Raw genomic sequence first — 5,487 nt, 5'->3', positions numbered from 1 at the left:
AAACATGCTTTATTTTTTGCAAACTCCTTAGGAAGAGTGAGGGTACAGTTTAGGTGTGGTGTACATAGACATATAGAGAGCATGTCCTGGATAACCCTTGTCATTTCAGTAAGTCAGCCTAGCCTATGTAGTGTTTTGCAATTTTTCTAAGGCACAAAATTTAATCACATGAGCTGTGTATCCGAGTTGTGAAAGAGAATCATTTTTTGTGTTTTCCCTATTCATTATTTAATATAGTAACTCTTAAGAATTAAAAATAAACTTTATTTGTGCAACAATACCCAGTAAATGAGGAATTATATTTAGTGACAATTGAAAAGGCAATAAATTTGTGGTGTGAAAATATGCACAGAAAATAATTCCTGGGACATCCAGGGCCATGTAAAAACATTTCCATTTTCTCTAGTCTGGGATTATTAGGGACTTGGGGCTTATCCCTCATAAAGGTTGAGGGTCTCACATATACATTTGGCATTTTAGGAAATACAACTATCAGCCCCAGTATAGGAGAGAATTGTTGCCACTGATTATAACACAGAACATTTTCCTGTGCTTGAAAACAATATCTATATATATAAAAGCCTAAGCAACCGTTATGACGGAACAACCGGAATGACTGGTTGCTATGACGTGCACTGACCACCAGGGGCCAGACGTTCGATGCAGGAGCTGCCCCCAGCCTGCAGGCCCTGATCACCGATGGGACCTGCCGGCCAACCTCCCGGTTCCTCCCACTGGCCAGCAGGCCCCGATTGCCCGATCGGGGCAGACCCCCAGGCTGGGATGGGGAACTGGGGGGTGGGTGGCGGTGGATGTGGGCAGCGAGGGAAGGAGGAGGGGGTGAGGAGGAGAGGAGGGGAACTGCACAGTGGCGGCACGCAGGCGGTGAGGGAAAGAGGAGGTGGGGAGGCAGGGAACCTGATTGGCCCTGATCTTGGCCAGGCCTAGGGACCCCACCCATGCATGAATTTCATGCACCAGGCCTCTAGTTTAAGTGTATCTATTTAAATAGCATTGACAACAAACCACCATTTTGTGAAGGACCAGAAAGCATTTGAATATTATGGTAAACTACTGGCCAACTTAATTTGTCTAGGCTAGGATTGAACTAGAGTGTGTGTGTGTGTGTGTGTGTGTGTGTGTGTGTGTGTGATCATATAGTTCTTCCTGAATGGGCAGGGGGGTAGCTTTTCATTTGGCACCGAGTCCTGCAAACATGCAGCAGCCTTCGTCACCGGTCTCTCTGTTGACAGCCACTGGGACTGCTGGGGCCTCTGATCCCAGTCCCCTCCCAGGCCCACTTCCCTAGAGAGAAACCACTGTGAAGGGCCCGGGGCTGCTCGTGTTTGCAGAACCTGTGGGGATGAGGGAGGGGGAGTTCAGTTCAAGCAGGGAGTTCAGGTGTATTCAGTGCAGTGTTTTAAAAATGTCCAAGCACACTTGCTGTTAAGTACTGCTAATAATCATTATACATATGCTTTGCATGAAATTGCTGACACCTTGGGAACTGCTTAATGATACATAAAATTCTATTTTTTCTGTGTGGAATGCCACTGGGCAAGTGGGTATTACTTATAGATGTATAAATATTGTGCATATTAGCATGAAGAGTCACTTACAAGTCAATAAGCTTTCTGAACAGTAGAAGAACAAAAGAGAAAAAAAATCACAGCAAAACGAATAATTTCATAGGATTTTGTTTGATTATTTCTTAACCTTGGTAAGGCAAGCCGTTTCTATAAAAGACTGACTTTAATTTTAATTGGAAGGTGATACAAAGGCAACATCAAATTAGTTTTCCATTCTACCATTTAGCCTTGAAAGAAAAAGAATATTTGCTTTTACTTTCGAACCCTGAGTGGAACAGCAGAAGGTATTTGAAACACGGTGAGGCGTGCTCCTTGTTGCCTCTCTAATCCTTCTTTCCCACATTGTTCTTTGGAGCCTCTGCATTCTGATTTGCCTTTACTTTTTTTTTTCAGTGCAACAACCCCAGAAGCTTATCTGCAAAGCAATTAGTAAGGACAAGTGCACCACTGCAATTATTACTTGCTAGCGTATAGGTCAAGGTGTAGCCTGCCAGGACCATGGGCTGACCCTGTGGACAAGTCTTAGGTTTCCAAGTCCAATTCCACAAGTTAGAATATTTTTGCCTTTGCTTGTTGTTCTTCGCATTACCTTTATACACAATCTTACCAGTATGGCCTATGGAAATGCATACATGTGGATTTGGGTGCCTCGGAAAATTGGATTGAGTCTATTCATGAAGCTTGTGAAGGTAATGAGTCAGCCTCTTGAGGACTCTACTTTTCACTCACAAAATGAAGAAGCGTCCTAACTCAAGGAGTTGTCATAAAGAGCCGATTCGATAACATGTGCAGAGCTGGGTGTGCGGCAGATGTAAGCACTCTGTGACTATTTTCCTCCTCTCTTTTCCTTTCCTTTCATATAAAACTTTACATACACTTAAATGTTGACTTCTTTTTCATGTTTTTAAAAAGAGGAAAGTTTCTACCATATGTAAACATTTCAAACGTGTACCGGTATGTTCATAATGGGAAGTATAACTCCAACCTCCCACTCTGCTTCCAATTTCTAGGCCTGTTGTCTAGGTAATCATAAAGCATCTTCCCGAAAATTCTCCTGGTGTATCTAAGGGTCTACTTAGGTAGCTCGCCTTTTTTATAATCACAAATGAGGTCATATTTTACATGCTGATAGGCACTTTGTTCTTAACATCGTTACACGGTAGCCTACAGTTCACAGTTTCTATTCTTTTTCACTGTCTCATACTACCCCATTTTGTGGATGCTCTGCAATTTATTTTTAATCGACTCTTGGTTTGTTTCCAGTTTTTTGTGTGATGCCAAACACTGCGGCAGTGAGCACTGTTATATGCATATCCTTATCCATCTGGGGTGATGGACTCATGTGGATGTACAAGTACTTGTGTAGGATACACTCCCAGAAGTATAGTTGCTCCTTGCTTTAAAGGAGATATTTATTTTTATTTTGAATCTTTTCTATGTGTTCCCCTTCAACTCCAGTTCCACATTGATCTCTCTATCCCCCCTATCAAAAGAGCTCATCTAAATAATCTACAGTAATAATTTGGTATAATAGAATAGTAATAATATCTTTGTATCTATCACTTCTTAGGGTTATGGTGAAGAACAAATGCTGTTGGTGAGAAGCCCATGTTCACTTGAAAGTATTTATGTGTGGTTTAAATTGTAAAAACTCGGGACATGGTAATAAACTTGACCGCTTTTAATCAAATGAAAGTCATTGACCCTCTTAGGAATTTGGAGGAACTAAACCAGGAGGGGTGGCTTTGAGGGAAGACTAGAGGGTTGTCCTGAAATCATTCCACATGTGTAGACATCTACTCTGTGGGTGCTAATCCTATAAACTACCAACCTTCTCTAGGGTCCTTTGCACCGAAACCATGCTGGGGTTTAGACATAAGGACCAAGCATGAAGTAACACGAATGAGGCAGGCGCTCCCCTCCATGGGCCTTCCATGGCATTATGCAACCTGGTCACAAAAGGAGACACTCATGCTGTTCTCCTACTTCCTGAACTTCCTAAGTGGTTTCAGAAGCTCAGATTACAAACAGCTTCCTAATTGTCTCTGAAAACCACCCTTCCTTTGAGTGTTGAGTTATTGCTGATTGAGTCTTATCCTTGGGTTTTACTGTGTCCTCGCTGACAAGTCCTGGATCCAAGGAAAATACAGAGAAATGCTCTGAAAGCAAACCTGCCCCTGTCCATAAGAAAATGCCATTATTCAGCTGCTGCCATAGACTCGCAGAAACAATGCGTGCCTTTCATCCCTCTATTGCCCTAACAGTCCTCATTGTATCTGCCTGGCCCGTGAATGGGTTCCCCATGCAGGAAGTGACATGGCACAGTGACTTTAAGAATATTCCTTATTTTTGTTCAGTTGGGTAACACCAGTGTCTAACTCCATAACAAGGGGAAGGTTATGGTGACTTACGTCACAATGAAGATGGCTTGCTAATCCTCTGATTAGTTCATCTGAACAAACTTTTGCAATTAGAGCAATGTCATAAATTTAAATTGTGTGCCTTCAAGTGAAAATTTTCTAGAAGGATCTTCTTTTGGGTGATGGTAAAATAAATAGATAGACAATGTCACAAGGTCTTCCCCCAGAATATTTCGGTCCCCTTGATAAATACTAAAAATATTTCCAAGATCACATAGCTAGGTCAAACTCAAAATTGTCAGACTCCAAAATCCAAGTTTTTTTCTATCACACAAGGTCATCTCTCAAATAAAAGTGTTTCCTGGCTTCGATGTAAAGTTTTAATTTTTTAATACTTATACTCTTCCTCCAAAGCAAAACTTTTCTTTACAAATCAGTGATCTCAGAAAGAATATTATTTTACTTCCCAATAATCTCTATAAATCATATTAAGTTGCAGTCTTTTTATTGCTTATCACATCAGATAAAAATGGCTAGGAAGATTTTTTACCAGACTTGAAGAATGTGTTTAGGATACTTTGACTTGAATTTACAGGCTAATGGTATACGTGAAATTTCCCGAGGGTGGGGGTGAGCAAAAGGTATAGGCAGTGATTATGTGGATTAAATGAAACTGGGGAACCAGGAAAAGCTTCTGTGGCTGCCAGCTGGCAGAGACCAAGGACAGAGGAAACCCAGAGGACAGAGAAAACAGAGCAGGTAGCCTGCAGGGGCCCCCGTCCAGTCACAAAGGAGCAAGTGTGACTGTGGCTGAAGTGCTTCTCACATGGGCAGCTCTGGGTGTTGTGGTCTAGGGTGAATGGCAGCTGGGTTTTGTTTACTTAAAAATAGTGAGTGATTCTGTACTATCTTGGATTATTTTAGCAACGGCACTTCGTTTGGATTCTTTTCTAGCTGCAAAACCTGGCTTTCCTACCTCAGGGTTTCCGGATCATTCCCTTAAGAGCTTTGATTTTTCTTCTTATTAAAGGATGTTGAACAAAAATATGCTAAAACAGCAACAGACATCATGCACTGCCATATGTTAGGTGTTCAAGGTTAATAGCTGGGGTGACTTTGTGTCCCACGCTGGGAATATCCCCGTTGAAATCAACAAATTATAGGGTCATCCCAACCAGAACGAATATGACTTTGCAGAACTTGAGCTGAATTGTGAGAGGTCATCAGGGCCTGGAGACCAGGCCTCAAACTATGAGGAGCTTTAAGAGCCAACCTCAGCCCCCTGGGTCCAGGCTGCAGCCTCCCCTGAGGAACTAACCACTGAGAGTTGAGCCTGAAGCTTGTCCCCTCTGCGGCAGAAGTCCTCTGAGAGCAGTTGAGTCCTGCCAGAGCAGGAAGAATTTCTTCATCCTTGATTATGACTGGTTCCTGAAAGACCTTGGGTTTCACACTATAGCCAACAGGGTGGGTGGGGCTCCTTCTCTGGGGGACACAGTACCCTCTTCATCACACTACATCTCTCAGGCCTGCTGTCCTGC

This window comes from Myotis brandtii, unplaced genomic scaffold (assembly GCF_000412655.1).
Source record: "Myotis brandtii unplaced genomic scaffold, ASM41265v1 scaffold127, whole genome shotgun sequence".
NCBI classification, from domain to species: Eukaryota; Metazoa; Chordata; class Mammalia; order Chiroptera; family Vespertilionidae; genus Myotis; species Myotis brandtii.
The sequence above is the reverse complement of the archived record's forward strand: the minus strand, read 5'-3'. Positions refer to the sequence as shown.